This window comes from Manis javanica, chromosome 6, assembly GCF_040802235.1.
Source record: "Manis javanica isolate MJ-LG chromosome 6, MJ_LKY, whole genome shotgun sequence".
Lineage (NCBI taxonomy): Eukaryota > Metazoa > Chordata > Mammalia > Pholidota > Manidae > Manis > Manis javanica.
In genome coordinates, this window is record NC_133161.1 from 78,504,799 (window position 1) to 78,525,071 (window position 20,273).

A 20,273-nucleotide genomic window follows, 5' to 3' on the forward strand; every position below is an offset into this window, starting at 1 on the left:
ACTCTATAGCATCTTACTATGCGGATAGTGACTGTAATGGTGGGGTGAGCACTTGATAATATGGGTGAATGTTGAAACCACAATGTTGCTCATGTGAAATCTTCATAAGATTGTATATCAATGATACTTTAATTTTTAAAAATTTCCAAGTATCATCATATAAGTGAAATTTTAAAATACTCATCTATATGTTTGGCTGTATGAGCATAATTTATTAAAGGAATAAGCCAAAGTTTTTTTTTTGCTTTGTAAAGGCATGTCTTGAATTTCTAAAGAACATTATATTTCTTGCCAATTTGGTACACACATGAAGGACATTTTGTACTTGTAAATAACAATATTATAACATCCTCCCAAACCTAGTAATGAAATAACTTGAGATAATAGATATTGTATAGAGAACTGTCAAGTTTTCTGAGTACTCTGATAAACTTAAACATGAGAGTTTCCAGTAATGCATAATCTTTAGAAGAAAAAATAATTTGCGTAGGTCAGTTTTAAGTCCTAGAACATGTCCAAGCTGTTACTGTAAATATAATACAACCCAAGATTAATAATTGAAAAAATTCCAGTTGTGTTTGTTTGAATACAGAAAGGCACAGGGGTAATTCTCAAGACAAAAGAAACAATTTAATATTTAAGTTGAAAAATGAAAGCATGTATAACTACACAGCTTGTTATCTGCACTAATGTGGCTTTACAAGGCCAAGAAACTCTTAGGAAGATGGACTGCAAATTATTGTTTCAGAAACTCATACACTTTTCCTTTGTACACATATTGATAGAAACACACATCTTGGAGAATGATTTGGGAATATCCGATGAAGTTTAAAATGCAGATACTCCAAAACCAGCATTTCACAGTTAAGTATATACCCTGGAGAATCTTCTGTACATATGCAATAATAGACATTTTCAAAAGTATTTATTGTATGATTAATTATAACAGAAAAAAGAGAACAATCTATATGTTCTATAAAAGGAGAATGGATAAATTGAAGTATAGTCACTAACTGGATACAGAAGTTTAAAATGAAAAAAATAAAAGTTGCATGCATTGACAAAAAAATCTCAGAAACTAATAATGTTAAAAGTGTAAAATCAAGAAGTGTAGGGATGCAAACAATTATGGTCGGTACATCAAATTTAAAGAAGCAAGTGATATGGGTGCATACATTCATGTATAAGTAGTAAACTCAAAACACTTCTGGGAAAGTTAAGCACCAAATTCAAAATAGATTTTCCTCTAAGAAACAAGAGAATGAGGACACAAGGAGCTACAACAATTTCAATAATGTTTTATTTATTTAAAAAACATCTAAACCCAATATTATATTAATTACATACAGTGCATTTGTAGGAACTAGTATATTTAAATATTAATATTTGACAAAGTTGGGCATTGGATTACAATTTAAATGTATTACTCTCAACACAATCTTGTGCACTTGAGATATTTAATAATAAAAAGCAGATTAAGGATCTAAATCTCAAAGAACAAATTAGTAGAATCTGAAGAGAAAGAGAAAAACAATAACAGAAATACTGACTATTCAGCCATCATAATCGATGCAGTCTTCCAGTTCTACTTACTGTTAAATTATGGACTTCTTGGACACCCTGATTATTTTAAAAACATGACAGCTAGGACCTTGGTTGGCCTCAGGGAGCCTGGGACAGTGTCTAGTTTTCAAAGCAACACCTTATTGTTATGGAAATGCCTAAGGCATCTAGGATTTCGGACTATGTGCTTAATATGCCAAAAAGACTCCAAACAGCTGAGTTGGCCTTTCTTGGATTGAAGACTATTCAAGGTTGATATTTAAAATATAGAGTTTCTTGTTTCTAGCTTACATATCAAATTTATAAACCAACTCAGGCTCTTTAGGTAACCTGAAGAGGGAAGGCAAATATTTATATCTTGCAAAATAACTTTAAGTGATCCCACAAATCATTATTTTCTATAGAAAAGATTCTATCTCAATATAATTCAGTTTTAATTTGCTATGGATACTTTGTTGTTGTTCTTGTGCAGATATAGGCCAAAATATAGCTCAACATTTTTGCTCTTCGCAAATTCTTAATTTTATTGCCTCCTGTTAGTGAGGGATGAATATATTTAAATAGCTATTATAGGAGTATAAAGGGGCATATTCAGGGATAATTAATTTAAAGTGCATAAACTTGGATAAGAAGAAAATGAAACCAGTTTACCAGATGGGAAGTTACCATTTAAAATTAGGAAAAGTGTTGTTTAATGGGCCATATCCCTCTAAGCTTTTAATATATTGAAACAAATTGCTACTGGGTAATTATCTCCAATTACTGAATTGTGTTATAATTGGAGCCCATTACTACAGGTCATTTTTTACTATTGAAAAACAAAACTTGGAGTCTTTGGTGGATAATTTGTTGTGTCGTAGTAGGTCTTTATAGACATTTGGAAGTAGTCTTAGGTTTCAGTGACCACAGGTAAAGTTCATTGAGAATTACTAGACATTATTCATCTGTGAAAATCATACAAAGCTAGACACGAAGGCAAGGTTCAGATTATTAGGAACTTCATGATTCAGACTCGGTGGAGATTTAATCCTATAGATTGGGGAGACATTTTAAGCAGAGAAATGATGATGAGATTGTCATCAAATTTGCATATAAGAAATAAATATAAAGTGAAAAATGACCCTTTGACTTCCATGTTTTGCAGCTTGGGTGTCTGACAGCTGAAAAAAAGAAAAAAGGAAGTGTAATGGAAATTTGAGGGCTGGGCATTGTGGTTTCAGCACTGAACACTTGGGTTTGAGAGATTTGAGGAATGTCTGGTAGGCAGGTGATATATGGGTTTGGTGCCTGGGAGAAATGAAAGCTGGAATTATTCTGCAGTCATTGGTCATCCTGTGGTCAGGTGACAGAAGCAGTGTAGTCGGGAGTGGAGTGAACAGAAAGAAGCAGAACTAAGTGGTCAACTTGGAGCCTAAATTAATGTGTATCCTGATATGGTATTGATTTCTCTGTACCTCAATGAGGTATCTCTAAGGTAACAAACAGCTTAAAAATTTATGAATTTTCTTTATTTCTTCCACAAAAAACCACATTTCTAGAGACTAAATCTCTATTCTTAATATCTAGGGGAGTCTCTAGAAACTACAAAAGACAGTTTAACCTGTGTTATGAAACAACAAGAGTTTTCCTTAAAACTGTGATTCATTATTTAAGGCTCTAGTGAGAAAGAAATGGAAGCACTTTCTACAATTCCTACCCCATGTGCTTCTTTTCAAATCAAATTGGTAAATTGATAAAGGTCTATTTTAATTTGGATGTTCATCTCTTTCAAACAAAACAATTACAAACTGGTGGTGTTGAGATTCTTTTTCTTTGATTCGGGTGTACTCAGTACCATAAACTCTACAAGGTTTAAACTGGCAGAAAGGAGGTCCATATAATTTATAATGGGTGGTTTATTTGAACACACGGACTTTGAACGTCTTTGAAGAAAACTTTAAAGATTTAAATTCACAGCACAGTCAACTATATAGATTTCTCTGACAGATATCCTTTAGTAAATAATATTTTAAATTACTTTATTTTGCTACAGTATTCCTCTGTTCAATTTACATAAAAGAGCCCATATATCTTATATGGAATATTCTTGGAAAAAACATTCTACTAGGCCTTTAAAGTCCAGTGCTAAATGAGAGCCAACCAAAGTTATAACAACAATCTTCTTTATCCATTTTCAACCCTGTTTATATTGTCTCAAAAATGTAGCTGAATTATGCATATTGGTTACATTTACACATTTTCTCTCTTAAGCAGCAAAAAGAGTTAATTTTTGTCACTGACTTTGAACTATCAAAATACAATACTTAAGATGCTTATGAATTTTAAAAAGTAAAACACTGACCTAAGAGAGATTTGATTCTAATTTGAACCCAGGATAATGTATATAATGTGATGAGTAAAAATCAACTCAGGGTTCTGCTCCTGAAAGCAAACTTCCTAGCCAGGAGCAAAGCTTGGAACTATTTGTTTTCTTTGTGGCAATATACATATACATTAAACAAACAAACAAAAACCCAAAACAACAAGCTACAATCCTCTCTTTTGGACATGTAAATTAAAGCTATTTATGAACATATTTATATAGCAGCCTTTTATACATCAAGCATAGATGTAATCTCATTAACAAAATATAAAGATAATTATTTTTGAATATGTAAAGTTTTCTGAGATTTATATGATACAGATAAATATCTGGGAGACCTAAGAAAGCACTCCATACCACATCATCGAGGCAACTCTCTTTTCTCTTCTTCTTTATCTTGCCAAAGGAGTGACTGACATGGATAATTAGTTTATGGCATCTTTTGCCAAGATGGCAAATTGGGGAAGGTTCTAGTTCACCCCTTTCAATGTCAATGATGGTATGAGGAAGGACAGGGACCAATGGGAAATAAGAGTATGCTCAATTCTTGTCTTATTGGTGAGGAAATACAGATATTGACAAGTGTAAGGAATCAGTATCAGGGAATTAATAGGAGTATATGTCTTAAGGACAACTTCTATAGAAATTTAAAAAAAAGATTGAGCTCAATTCTGAATTCAACATGGACAAGTGGGGATTTATACCTATGAAACACAGAGGGGGTCAGTGGATGGAAAATTACTAAGAAGTTGTCTCAGGGGTAAGGGGGTGAGGGGAATTCTGGCAAAACTAACTTGACAGGATTCTTGCTGAAGGCAGGCCAGATTAATCAGATATCACTTAGGAGATGGTGCAGGAGGAGGAATTTATCAGATATTGAAGGTGCCAAGTGCCAGCTACTTGGCAGAAGTAATCTCAGTTAATGCTCACAACACATAGACAAAGGAATTGCTATCCACATTTTTTCAGAGGCTGAGACTGGCAGAGAATAAATGTGTGACTTAAATTCATCAGAGATATTACAAAGCTGGTAAGCAGCAGAACCAAGATTCATTCACATCCTGGATGTGTGATTCTAAATTCTGAGTTTTTAACAATAAAAATATTGTCTCTTGGCTCACTTGTAAACAAAATGTCTATAATAATTATTCTTACTCCTGCTACATGGAGATTTAATTGTGTTTCTATTTATTAATAGCTAATCATTAAGGAAGCTAATATTTATGTAATTCATCCTGCATGAAATTATTTTAACAATTTAATAAATGCTATTTTAATTTATATTGACTAATAAAAAAAACTCTCAGAATTCCAGAGCCTAATGAATTTTCCAATAGTATTTTATTTATTTCACACATACTAATATAGACATAGTTTGTGCCAGTTCCAGGTGCTTCAGAAATAGTAACGCATCTAATTTCCACAACCTTCTTTGAAACTGGTATTTTTTTTTTCTAGATTTTGCCTGAGGAAACTAAGGCAGAGAGAAGTTAAGTAACTTGCACAAGGCTACATGGGAACAGAGATAGGGTTTGAACCTAGGTCCGTTGGCTCTGAATCCTTTCAGCGGTAACCGATACAAACAAGCAGTCTCTCAAGCCTGACCCTTACACTCTAAGAACATCTATCTTATGCTATCACAGTGAAGAAATTATATTTAGGATAACTATTAGGTGACAAGAATTGATTAGTCATACTAATCTCATGTTGCAGCATAAAAATCCCTATTAATATGATTTGTTCTATTTCTTCTGAGATGATGTCCTATGGTTTTTCTGAATTAATATGTTTCCAAAGATTTAGAAAATGCATTCAGGGAATTAGGAAATGATACGGAAATAACTGGGTGGTAGTTTTGATTACCAGTTAAAATACTCATGTTCATAAATTCAGTTAAGAATGTTCTAGTTATTCATTCACATTTGTGAAATGGAAGCCTTCCCTTTCGTAAATATTTAGTTACTTTTGTGTTTTAACATCAGATTTTCAGCTGAGATCAGTTGTGGTTTTCAAAGAATGAAATAAGTATCAAATCAAGGCAATTTGCTAAGTCTGAGAGGGTCCGTTGGTCAAAAGTTACTGCTCTTCTGCTTGAAAGTGAAGGGTGATAGTGTGTGTAGAATTTAAGTGAATTATGGTTCCATTTTAGGATGCGTATTAGACAGGAAACCTCTGCCTGAGGCTTAGAGGACTTAATTCCATTTCTTTCATTTGGCATAGATTGCTCTCTCTCCAGGGAGCCAAGTTTGTAATCAGGACATATGTCAGGTAACATTATCAGAAGGAGCAGGCTGTGCTTTTCTCCAGAAGAGCGTTTGTATATTCTGTCCTGACCAAGGTGCAAGACTGATTACACCCCAAAGGTTATACACAGAAGAGGGGATTCCAAAAGAAAGTAGCCGGCAATTGCTATAATGGGCATTTGTAAAAACAATGAACTAGAGAGAACACCTTGTCCTAAGACTTTGACAAACTAGGAGCAAAAATAGAAAAAGAAAAAAAAAAGATAAGGGGAAGGGTGATTAATAATGCTCTAAATTGTAAATTTCTTGAGAGTGGAAGCCTGGCAATTTTCCACCATGTTTATTCTTTATTTCAAATTGTCTCCTGTCAATTTTTTTTATTTCAGGATTATTATGTGAACACATTGTAAATTAATATGAACTAAATAATTGTCCAATATTAAAGAGAGAGTGAAGCAACACAGGTTTCTTAAACCGTATCTTTACTTCCCCCACAGACCACTTTGTGAAAGTTTCCATGTCACTGTTGACGTGGAGATATCCTAACGCAATAGAGTCAGACATATTTCATTAGAATACTCTCTTTAAAAGCAGAATCAAGCTCTTTACATGTTTGTGTGCAGGCAATCTTACTTTTACTCATTGTTCTGACTTGTTCTGCTTTGAAATTATGTGAGGTAAGAAATTAATCTGTCCAGGAAAAAGGAAGCAGAAAGTGCATGAAAGGTCTATGTTTTTCTATGAGGATCTTAGAATGCTAGGTGGTTGACAGAGGTTTACCTCTTTCTCTTCCTGGCATCACCTCCCATATGAGTTCCATAGTTTCTTCTAGCCTAGTAAAACTCTACAGTGTCCTTCCTGACTGTGTCTCCACAAGTGAGCCAGTCACAAATGTTCAACCACATCCTCTTTGACTTAATACATAACATTCCTGGGTAGACCTGTATAATGAATAGGTACCAAAAACATGTGTAGTTGTGCATTATATCCATTAATGTACACACACAACACACCCACATGCAGGTGACAGGGGCCAGAGGGATTGTATGAAAAGCAAGAAAGGATGAACGGCCAAGAGGAAGCCATGCAGAAGGATGGAGACCTCCTTTTCTCTCTCCTTCATTACTGTTAGATTGGGACTCTGGGTGTTCGTAGGATAACCAAAGTGAAACACCCCTAGCCCTAATTTTTTTTCTGCAAAAGTTCTAGTTAAGATTCTGCTCGTGTTCAGCAGTAGTTGTCAGTTATCTTGACAGTGTGATATGGGGTGTTATAAACTCTTTTCTGACCAAAGAACTATTCCTCCCATTCATCTGCCACCACACTTGACATTTCCAGTTTTAGAAATGTGAGGGTAATTTTTTTTAAGGATAAAATCTTTTATTTCCTTTTTTAAAAAAATTAAAATACAATATTTTTTACTTCAAAGGTAAAAACCTTTTGGATGCAAATTTCTTCAACTTCTCCCTTATCTGTATTACACCTGCATATTCTTATGTCTTTAAACTGTACCTTAGAATTTAAGGGCAACCTGTCCACTTATATTCTTGATCTTATCCACCTCTGTCTTCCCCAAGAACTTATTACAGAAACTTTTTTTTTTTCCTATTTTCAACATCACTTTTCCTTGGCCACTCTCTGGTTGTATTTTTCTCAATCTCCTTATAGTCATGTTTCAAGATAAAGTTGCTACAATTGCTGTGTCTATTTCTTCTTTTCCTTCATATTCCCCAAATCTGAGAACTGGATTTTTGCTCAGATAATATGTGACCCAGAAGGTGACAATTCCAACAGTACTTTGTATTCTTCTCTTACTTGATCTCTTGACCTTCTTGAAACAGTACCTCTTAAATTAATTTCATCTTTGATTCAATTACATGAGTCTTTTGGTCCTTCCTACTTCCATGCCATTGTACTTACAGTCTTTTTGCAGCTTCTTATCTTATCTAGTTCTTAAATACTGACACATCCCAGGGAAGATTCTAAGTTATCTGAAGCCATATTCCTTTAGTTCAAACCCACACTCTACTGTCTGAAAGCTATTCAACTTTGGGAAAGTTATTTAGCCTTTCTGTGGCCCACCTATCAATTAGGTTTAATAACAATATTATAAAATGTGCAATGGAAGCATTAGCTGTAACTGTTATTTCCCACAGGTAATTTATTTCATCATGCCTTTAGCTTTACATGCCTTTTCCAAAGATTCCCAAAAAAGTATCTCATACTGAGATTTTTTTAAGCTCCAGACTCTTATGCTAAAATTTCTATCAATCATCACTTTATAGATTTATTATCCACCTGAAAGTAACATAACTACATCTAAACACATGACCTCATATTGTTGATTTTGGTGGATTTAAAATCCAAAATTTTCCCTCTCCCCATTTTGGTCCCAAGTCTGACATGGACAACCATTAATTTTGGTCAACTCTTATTTATTAGCTCAAAGGAGACTCTAAACACTTTTCATGTCCATCTTCTAATCATCTCAATCATTTTTGCCTTAATATAGGCACCTCCACTTGTCTCCTGAATGACTGTCAAGTTGTTACCACTTCCTGGTTTCCCTGACTCCCGCCTCATGCCTCTCCAGTCCATCCCTCAAAGAGATGCCAGTGCAGTTTCTTTAAAGGAGAGATCTGGTAACTCCACTGCTTTTCCTCAGAATTCCCCTAGTACTTCTTTACCATTCAGACTCCAAAGCTGCCATGTCACAGTAAATCCTTCTCAGCAGCTCCTTCCTGCTCATCTTCTGCTCCAGCTCATCCTCCCTTAGTCCCTCACCCCATCATGTGGGCCTTAGACAATGCCTGCAGTTTCCCTCCTGCATGCCCACATGGGCTGTGTCCTTCATCAAGTCTGCTCGTATCCTGTGTCTACCTGGCAAACACAATGCTTTCAGGGGCTCAGATTGCAAGGTGTTTCCTCGATAAGTCCTGCCCTGAATTTAGCCATCAGCCTTAAGGGCTTTCTTCTCTTCCTCCAAAATAGCTCTATTTATTGAGTTATAATTGATCCTTATTATGTGGAGATTCTGTATTTTAGAATTTGTCTTCTCGCTAAACTTGATGTGTAAAGTTTAAAATCAATACTCACCGAGCTATTGCAGTTATTTGCAGATTGTGGGTAAGCTTTGTACAGTTATGAGTTACAGTACTATTGGTCTTGAGGTCAATGTTAATGAATTACCAATATATTTGAAAAAGGTATCTTTAAACAGAAACACACAGAAATTAACTTATGTATTGATTGGTTAATGAAAATGTGACTAGAGGCTTGGTGGGGCCTAAACCTGGGTTTTCCCTCGGAGCAATGTGTCAGCATTCATAACTCAGTGTTTACAGAGACTTTATAAAGCATTATGACAGCCAGTAATGAGAATCAACTATATATTTAGTTGTTTTCATGCCCATATCTAATTTTTCTGAGGGTTGTTTCTGTCTTTTTACATTGTCTACAGAGTCTTGAACAATTCTTGACACAAAGTAGATACCTACTAAATTATTTGTTAAATGAATATCATGCAAATGTATATGGGAGGGTTAGATTATATGGCAACATTATTTATTCAGTATAATCTCTGAAGCAATAGAATAAATAAGGTAAGTTTCAATGAACAAAAAGTAGGAAAAGGTTATTTGAGGATAGAGCTGGTTAGAGCACTGCCATCTGGATTTCTGTGTCCTTCCTAGGGGAGTGAAAGAAGAGAAATAGTGAGATAGGAAGTAGCTTGAGTCAAGAGCCCTTGCTTGGGCAAGGGAAGATTTAAAAGAAGTGACCAAGACAGAAGAGTTTCATGGAAGCCTATAGAAGCAAACCTTACTTTCCTTCAGATCTAGTGAACGTTTCTGATTTCCCTTCCCTGTCTCACATTTCCTATGTTCAGGTATGTTGACAACCATTCCAGTCTGCCTAGGACTGTCCTGATTTTAGCACTGAAGGTCCTACTTTCTGGGAAACCCCTTAATCCTGGGCACCAGTCACAAGAGTGCTTGATCACCCTATTTACAAACTACTATATTGTGAAGCATAACATACTTTTCAAATTAAGACAGTGTTAACCTAGTTTAGTGTTCACCTATTGTTCGTTCAAACAGTAACTCCAGTTAATTGGCAGGCACCATTTAGTTCTTGAGGCTACAAAGATGAATTTTTCCTTTTTGGAAGGGAAAAGATTCATACAAAGATGGATTCATACAAAGATGAATATTGTCTTTTTCCTCAAGGATCCCTTTATACCTCAAAATAATTTACACATCAAATTGTTTTTATCAATACATATGGAGTAAGCTGGAAATTCACAGCATAGGTACTTCTGATATAATTAAATTTTTATTAATTTTTTTATTAAAGGCTATTTCTTAGGGCAACTTTAAGTTTATAATAAAATCAAAGGGAAGGTAAAGAGATTTCCCACATACCTCCTGCCCCCACATATGCACATCTCCCTTTATTAGCAACACCACTCACCAGAATGGTGCATTTTTCGCCAAGGATGAACCTACATTGACATATCATAGTCACTCAAAGCCCATTGTTTACATTAGGGTACACTCTTGGTGGTGTACATTCTATGGGTTTGGACAAATGTGTAATGATATATATCCATCATTATACAGAATATGTTCACTGCCCCAAAAATCCTCTATGCCATCCCTATTCTTTTCTGCTTCCCCACCACCACCACCACCACCCCTGGCAACCACTGACATTGTTATTGTCTGTTGTCTCCACAGTTTTGCCTTTTCCAGAATGTCACATACTTGGAATCATACAGTATGTAGCTTTCTCAGATTGACTTCTTTCACTTAGTAATATGCACTTAAGGTTTCATGTCTTTCCATGGCTTGATAGCTCCTTTCTTTTCAGTGCTGAATAATATTCCATTGTCTAGATATGCCATCATTTATTTATCCACTCACTTACTAAAGGATGTCTTGGTTTTTCCCATGTTTTGGCAATTACGAATAAAGCAGCTAGTCACATCTGTGTGTAGGTTTTTTTGTACACCTAAGTTTTAACTCCTTTGGGCAAATACCAAGGAGACGATTGCTGGGTCATATGGTAAAAGTCTGTTTAGTTTTGTAAGAAACTTCCAAATTCTCTTTTAAAGTGGCTGTACCATTTGGCATTCCCATCAGCAGTGAATTAGAGCTCCTGTTGTTCTGCAGGCTCAGCATCATTTGGTATTGTCAGTGCTCCAGATTCTGGCCATTCTAATAGATGTGTCATGGTATCTCAGTTTTGGATTCTTCATAGGGCCAACTGAAGTCTGATTCCAGAGAAATGGAACATGTAAAGGCTAGAGTCATTTTCAAGTTCTACTTAGGTAAAACAGGTAAAAGAACATGAAGAAAGATCTTGACAGTGTAGAGAGGAGAAACATGCAGGAGACTAATATAGTTGGGGAAAAATGGAAGAAGAAATGCTTCTGCTCCCTTATTCTGTATGCTATCGGGTTTCTCAAGAACCCAGAAACCCTTACCTCTGAATCACGAGAAAAAAATAAATAGGTTCCTTTCGTATACAGCTAAACCTCCATTTGAATTTGGTCATTTTTTTCTAGAATAAGTGAGTGTGATACTGGATCAAAAATTCTTATTTAAAAATAATAAATTGTGTTAAATGCATTCCCTTTGAAAGCACAATAACAATGTAATTATTGTACAAGGTGGTTAAATTAATCCAAATTTTACCTTAGTTTAAAAATAACAGTTCTTACTAATGGCAATTATCAGATTTTTAGTTATATTTTACTTTCTAGATTATCTTTAGTTAGGTAAAAGTATACTTACTTTTCAATTTACTACATGCTTTAAAAGACCTCCACAGAAAAGTTCCAAAAGGCTTTCTGCATAAAAACACTATTATTTTTTTCCTGTGACTTAATCTTGAACAGTTATAATTTCACTCTAGCATTGTTTACTGAGCTCAGTGCTCCCATAATAGCCTTACCCTTACCACTGATACTTTCCTCCAAGAAACTAATAATTTTGTATATTATTGAAATGTTTAACTTAATTAATAGCAAAACAGCTTATTTATAAAAGGGGCTTCAATCAATGCTTTATTCTGAGTATGCAGGAGCTACATACACATTAGATTCAGATTAAATTTGCAGTTGTGGCAATGAAGGAAAACATGATAGGCTAACTTGAACTGCCTGACTATATTTTGCTGGCTATAATTAAAGATTTAAACAAAGCCATCCAGCTTATATTGTTAGGGTTCAGGACTCTGGGGTTTCCCAGAGAACAAGACACACGGACACGGAGATGAAAATCCAAGCAAAGTCTTTATTTATCCAGCAAGCTGGGGTCGACAACACCTCCCCTGACACGCAGGCCGAGTCCGAGCTGCCGATCCTCAAGCAACTTTAGGTATGGTTTATATGGGATTTCTACAGTCATTGCACCGGAGCCTGCACATTACCCCAACCAATGAATTTGAAACACATTCTATACTTTGGCCAATAAAATTGGAACAGGGATACACCAGGTGCCTGACCTTTGCACAAGCATTCCTATGTGACTTATCACGAATTTCGACCCCATGGGGGTCGTTTACTTCTAGTTATCTAACTTAGGGCAGGGTCCAGGAATGTTAGCCGCAGATAGTTTCTACGAAAACTGGGTGGCTCAGCCCTGTTCCCTGCATTCCTCTACAATATGGATTCCTATCAGTCTTGCTTCATTTGATTTACACAAAAGTTGATATATTTATATATGTATGTATGTATTTGGCAAGGTAGTCAAATATAAACAAAGAATAAAACAGCAGTTTGGCATTAGGATTATTTACTTGATTATATATCCATTCAGCAATGAAATAACTCTAATATATTCTGAAATAATAAAGAGATAATAAAATTTTATGCAAATAACTGTGTTTAACAATGATCATCTAGTGGTGATATGCATAGATATTTGAAATCTGTGATGAGGTGGAAAAATTAGCCTGGAAATCAGGGTCTTGGGTACTATTCTGGGAATTGACACTAACAGATTATGGATATATCACTTTGATGATCTCTGCCAGGTTTCTTTCATAAAAATGACAAAGTTGTGTAGGATCTGAAGAATCAAAAGTTAGCATAAGTACAGCCATCTTAAGGCCTAAATACCACCCCCTAACCCAGAAGAAGGAAAATCATTAGAATCTTGAAAAACAAGTTAGTTAGCCTGTGTCAATTGTAGTGACCTTTAGTTAGCCAACCGTAAATCAGTTAATCATACATGCCTAGCTTATCTTGCTAGAACCACCCTAGACATTCCAAAGGTGATCTCATCTAACCAGACCCCAGGATGTGGCGCCAGCAAAAGATTTATGAGCCTATAGAAAAAAACCCTGTATTGTGATTATGGAAAATTCTACCCCTTTTGAAAATGCTATAAAACCTTCTGCCTTAGTGTGCTCGGGGTCCTCGTTGAGACCTGCTGCGACAGGCTGACTTGGACCCCAACTAGTTGGCTTCCGAATAAATTCCTCTTGCTTGTTGCATCAAGAAACGTCTTTGGTGAGTGATTTGGGGCGGCGCCTTCCTCAGGGGAATCCAACATTTGGGGGCTCGTCCGGGATCATGCGCTCACCCCGCTTCACTCCCGAAGTCGCTCTTGGAGGAAGAGGTAAGATTAGTGGCGCCTTGGTTTGTCTGTGTTCTGTTTTCTGTTTTTCAGTGAGACCGGTCAGAATTCTGAAAGGGGGTACCCACTGTCTGGCAGCTGTCCCGATCCCGTAAAGGGGTCGAGACTGCGGTCGGTAGACGTACTAGGAGCACCGCAGGCTGCAACCCTGGGGGACGCCTCGGGGAGGTTGGGAGGCCAGGGACGCCTGGTAGCCTCCCGTCTGTTTTTCCGGCAAGGTGAATCTGATGAGATAGAGTTGATTTTCAGGTGCCAGGAATATCAACCCTCTGATTCCTTTCGGTTTCTGTTTGAAAATCTGAGAAAAAACAAAAAGCGGCCGCTGTGTGTCTAATCTGTGTGTGTCTCTGTTTTTTGTGTCTTTCATGTGCCTAATAATTGTTATACTGACAATGGGACAGACTCAGACAACCCCCTAAGTGTGTAAATGAATATATCTTTCTACCTCCGGATGGTATTAATGAAATTGATTTAAAGACAAGCGCTTGTAAAAATTGAGTGTTCTAAAACTTCCAGAAAACCTGGTAAAAAAGTGTTAAGCATTAATGCTAATTTGAGTTTGCCTGAGGCGGGCATGTCCTGGTAGTTGTCCGCTGCCTGAGTTTACCTAGAGTCATTTGAGTCATGTTATCTGCTAAATCTTTTAAGAATAGAATGCTTAGAAGCTTGGCTTTGTCTAGTGTTCAGTGGGGGTCTTGTGAGTAGGCTAGCATAGTTGTTGCAGGTAGGTGAACTGGATAAGTGTGGCAAGTAAACACCTTTTAAATTGTGTGTTGCAGTGTGTATGCCTACCTGCAGCCTGAGAATCTTTGTAGTAACTTAAAGCCTTAGAGTTTTGTTAAGTTGAGAAGATGTGCTCTGTGTTTGCTGGGAGATTGTGCTGTGAAGCTCATGGTTGCAGAAATTGTAGAATGTGTTCGTGAGTTTGTTGGTCTAGAAAATGTTAGTTTGACAGTTTGCAGTGTCCTGCTTCTCAGTGTTCACTAGAAGTTAAAGTTTCTAATGGTTTTAAGTTCTAATTAAAACCACTTAAAGTAATAAAGAAAACATTTCTCTATGCTAAAAGATGTATGTTTTAATAAGAAAAAGTATAAAAAATGAAAACTCTTCTGCATGCTAAAGAATGTGTTTTGTGATAAAAGAAAGTAACTTTGTTCTAAAGTACAGCTATTTATTTAAAGAGAGACAAAGAGAGAAAACAGCGTGGTGCCTTTTGTTGTGGAAGATCCGCTCAGCCTGTTGCTTTGGGGGGAGGGTTAGGATGTTTAGAGATAAAGTGAGATAAACCCAGTCAAGCCGCAGGCAAGCCCAGGCATAATTCTCACCGGCTTATGTGCTTGAGACCATGGGGCAAATGAAGAATAAATTACTATATTCTTACAGATATAGTCATGCCTAGTGAAATTAAAGCAAGTGAGTCTTGATATCAAGTGCACAGCAAAATTAAAATCTCGTTTCCAGTTAAACAGTTTTCTTTAACTGTTAGTCTGCTCTTAATGTTGAAAGATCACAGCAGTTTCTCATGCTTAAAGTCTCAGTGAGTTGCCATGAAATCGTAATGTTAAAGGGACTAAAAGCTAAAGTTTGTTAACAACTGTATAACCTTTATTTGCCTTTGAAATATTTTGTTATTAAAAATGATTGCATGGCCTGAAAAATTGAATTCCTAAGCAGAATAGTAACAAAGCTTTTTTCAGCTGATTAAATGCACTTAGTTAACAAACCAAAATTTATTAAACTGTAGAATCTGGACAAGATTATGTTTCTCCCAGAAAAACAGGTTTCACTGTGAAGGTTTAGATAGACGAACGTGTGACCACTTTTGAAAAAAGTTGTAATAGATTTTTTGAGAACCACCAGGTCTTGTTTAATTTATATGCTGTATGTTTAAAAAAAAAAAAAAAACATGGGGGAATCTACTATTAAAGAGTAAAACATTCTTGAAGCTTTCAGGGAAGACCTGTAAACTTAAGCACTTTCTCTGTTTTTTGTATCTGGTCTTAGACACTTATGCTGAGTTATGTTCTTATTATTTTCACTGTTTGTAAGCTATTGATTGTAAGCCAAAGGTCATCATTTCTCAGTCCCTAAATGAAGAAGTAAAATGCCTGATCTCTTTCATCTCAAAGCATATTTCTGGTCATATCTGAATATCTGTGTGAAAGAAAGAGACATTTAAATTTGAGATTCTGCTTAAACTTTTAAGTTGAATTTGACTATAGCCATATTCATTCTTTGTATGTATCTCTAACAGGTCTTTTGTATGCCTGGTAATATTATACTCTGCCTTGAGTTTAGACAGTTCTTTCAGCTAAATATGAATTCTTATTGTAGCTTTTTTCCCCTCCTGAAGATGAAAGCAGAAGAATCTACCATCTGCTACCATTCTCTCAAGAATGCTTAGTAACCTAGAATTAGTTTGACTTTCTGTATGTTGTCTTTAAAAATTGACAGCAGCAGTCTCCCCTGCTGCCCCACTTTTTAAGATATCTCGTTTACTGTGCTGAGTATATAGACAATAAATGTGTAATGATAGTTCTAAAAAAAATGAAATGCAAAAAGGTGCTTTTACCTCTAGTTAACTCTGATATTTTCCAGAGGGCCCCTGGAACATGTCAGAAGAATTTTTTCTCACTAGACGAAGTATTTGACTAATTTGGCTTATTTGTCTGATATATATATATATTTATTTACCAAGAAAGCACTGTCAAAGAGAATGATGCTAAACTTTGTTACTGAATGTTTTGTATTACAGAAATATCAGAATTTCCTTATGTCAACTGTTTTACAGTAAGCTCTCATCATATCTTTAACCATTGTCATTTGTAAGTCTTTTGTCATTTATAGTATTATCCCTAAACTGGTAAAGAACTAGATTTCAGCAGAACAGGTATTAGTTACATAAGATTACATAAACTAAAGAAAATGATTTTGTGTCTTTTTGTTTCAAATGTTGCTGGTAAAGTGTTTTAACCTTGTTCTCTTAAACTGACAACAGTTTAGTAAATGACTATCTTTATGAGCAGAATTGAAACATCCTTCTCTCTACTTGATCCCTCCAGAGTTTAAAAACTTTCAGTGACTGTTTTTGTATTCCATGGCAGTATGTTTATTTGCACGAGTTCAATAAGAATCTGCTTTCCTTGTGAGAAGACTACTTAAGAACACTGGTTATACTACCAGGGCTTTGACTGGAATGTCGTACCTGAGAGACATGTGTATAAACTCAGATGTGAACAACTTTAAAGAACTAAGATTGACTTTATAAAGCCAACAAAGCCCCTTGGAAGAACTGGCCTGGTACCTTGCTTACAGAGTTCCCAGCAGCCTTACCAGGTGAGTAAAGAAGGTCACTTCCTGGCAGGTGCAGAGACCTCGAGAAGAGAAGAATTCATCCAAATCTACAGGTACTGCAGGCAAAGCCTGATGGCAAGTCTGGCTTGGCTGTCTGGCCTCAAGAGGCCTTTAAAAGTTCAATCTGAAATTCCTTACAAAAAGTTCCAGCAAAGCATATTTAAAAGAGCCTGTGTAATCAATTGCTCTTCTTGCTGCACCTGTGCAAATAATCAAGCCAGCTGTTAATTATTTTCTTAACCTAGTTACTTCTAGTAAAAATGAGAGTGATTTTAGAGAGAAGTATCGTTTCAATAATGCAGCCTCCTTCCAGAATAAAAAATCCAACTCCAGATGTTGCTACATAACCTAATAACACAATTTGTTTTATCTTGCCTAGAAGCCACAAAACTGCAAATAGTAATAAAAATGAAACCCAGAATAGAAGCGCCAGCCTTCTGAAGCCCTCTCAACTGACCAGTGATGGAGACCTAGCTGCACCCTTTACTGCGCCCCCTTCTCAGCATGAAGCAGCCAGAGCGGTCATCACCCCTCTTCCCTAGCAGCAGCTAGAGTCTCTATCTGTAGAAGAAAGAATGAGACCATACCCATAGCCTTCCCTGGTAAAAACAGGTATTTAATCCCTCCTCCCGAGGGATAGTGGGCTTGTAACACTGGAGTGACCCCATGTGTCTCTACTTCTGCCTTCAACTCCTCCCGTGATTTCTGTATCATGGTCCAGCTGGTGCCCAGGTTGATGTATCATGATGATCTCTCATTCGTAGCTGAATTTGAACCTAAGCATAGATATAAGAGAGAGCCGGTCTCGCTGACCTTAGCCGTGTTGTTAGAGATAAGAGTCGCAGCTGGAGTGGGAACGGAGGCAGCCGCTATTGTTCAAGGGAACCAGCATTATGAAAGACTAAGGACTGCTATTGATGAAGACCTAAAAACCATAGAGCAATCCATTACAAAACTTGAAGAATCTCTGACTTCCCTCTCTGAGGTAGTCTTACAGAATAGACGAGGGCTAGATCTGCTGTTCCTAAAAGGAGGAGGACTGTGTGCAGCTTTAAGAGAAGAATGCTGCTTTTATGCAGATCATTCCGGGATAGTAAGAGATTCAATGTCAAAACTTAGAGAAAGGCTAGATCAGAGGAAGAGAGAGCGAGAAGCAGGCCAAGGACTGTTTGAATCTTAGTTCACTAGGTCCCCGTGGTTTACAACCCTGATATCCACTCTGGCTAGGCCCCTACTCATCCTTGTGTTGCTCCTAACTTTGAGACCCTGCATATTAAACCGGTTAATAACTTTTGTTAGAGAAAGAGTGAGTGCTGTTCATGTACTAATGTTGAAGCAACAATACCACTCACTCACCTCACAAGAAGATACAAACATTCCATGATTGGAATGCCCCAAAAAGAGAAGTGGGGAAATGTAGGATCTGAAGAATCAAAAGTTAGCATAAGTACAGCCATCTTAAGGCCTAAATACCACCCCCTAACCCAGAAGAAGGAAAATCATTAGAATCTTGAAAAACAAGTTAGTTAGCCTGTGTCAATTGTAGTGACCTTTAGTTAGCCAACCGTAAATCAGTTAATCATACATGCCTAGCTTATCTTGCTAGAACCACCCTAGACATTCCAAAGGTGATCTCATCTAACCAGACCCCAGGATGTGGCGCCAGCAAAAGATTTATGAGCCTATAGAAAAAAACCCTGTATTGTGATTATGGAAAATTCTACCCCTTTTGAAAATGCTATAAAACCTTCTGCCTTAGTGTGCTCGGGGTCCTCGTTGAGACCTGCTGCGACAGGCTGACTTGGACCCCAACTAGTTGGCTTCCGAATAAATTCCTCTTGCTTGTTGCATCAAGAAACGTCTTTGGTGAGTGATTTGGGGCGGCGCCTTCCTCAGGGGAATCCAACAGTTGGATAGATGTGTTTTCCAAACAGTCCTTTTTGAAATATTCTTCTAGAAAATTTTAATGGATATGGCATTGAAAAAGGGTTGATTGATCACATATATCTGGGAAATACTGTTTTTTATATCCTGTCTTGAAAATTCACAGAGCATATTTGTAAATGAAAGACTTAAATAAATTAAGGCTGCAATTTACCTTTTTGGGGGACAATATGTTTAACAAGTTAAATGAAATTGAATCACATTTTTTTCTGTCAATTTTAGGCACATTTATGAGCTAGATGACTGCAAAATCTTTTTCATATTTGAAAGTCTAAGTTTATCTCTCTGAAGGCATTTAAATAACCTGCCAGTTAAAAAATAATTAATCTTTATCAAGCTCATCCATTAGTGAGCAATGGAAGAAATATGAATTTTAAGTTATTTTGCTTTTATTAGACACTGATGGATGCAGAAAATGTGGACCCCCTGTTGCACATGTCAATTGTGTTTGTTTTTTTTTTTAGCACATCATCAAAATGCCTTTACATTCAGCAGGGTCAAGGGCTAGTAATTAGGATTTTCTGAGTGAAAGGAGGAACACAGTGTGAAGTACAACATTAGATTGAGTTCTGTTGACTAAATCCTTCCTTAAGAACAGGTCAGCAGGTTTGTGAGCTGGCTAACTGGTCATCTCTCAGAGATGTCTGTTTGAAATGCTGGCAGGACACCTGAGGCTTTCTTTGCCCAAGGGTACTGAGAGGATCTTTACGTCTATTTACTCTGCAGTCATTTCCCTCTCACTTGGAAAGGGAAATTGTGTTGAGAATTTTGGGTTGATGAAATTTTGCAGAGATTAGCATCATTCACATGTAAAACATTTTAAATAACTCATTATGCAAAATATACCTTTCTTCTGTCAGTCTTTAGAAGTCCCATACGCTTCATCAAATAAGAGAGTGAAATGATCCTCCCTCAGATCAATGGCCCTTCCGTCCCTGCCTGGTCCCGTGGAATTTACCAACAGGATATGAAAATAAGGAAAGTCTACATCAGTTCAGAAAACTAAAAAAGTCTATTACTGATGACCTCCTGGAAATTTCAGTCTTTTTACTCTCTAAACAGATGGGATAAGTTTAAGAAACAGCGTGGAAAAAGCACTTGAGCTTTTCTCTCTGCTATCGTGTTTAGGAAATCCTGACAAAAGCCTGGTAATATCCTTACACA

General features: G+C 36.5%; 1 long non-coding RNA gene across 1 annotated transcript; it reads left to right on the forward strand.

The window, feature by feature from the left end:
* Nucleotides 1-13,238: 13,238 nt before the first annotated feature.
* LOC140849925 (uncharacterized) lies at nucleotides 13,239-19,023 on the forward strand. Its single transcript, XR_012132338.1, has 2 exons — nucleotides 13,239-17,147; nucleotides 17,545-19,023. It is a non-coding gene; the product is annotated as an uncharacterized lncRNA (long non-coding RNA).
* Nucleotides 19,024-20,273: the final 1,250 nt, after the last annotated feature.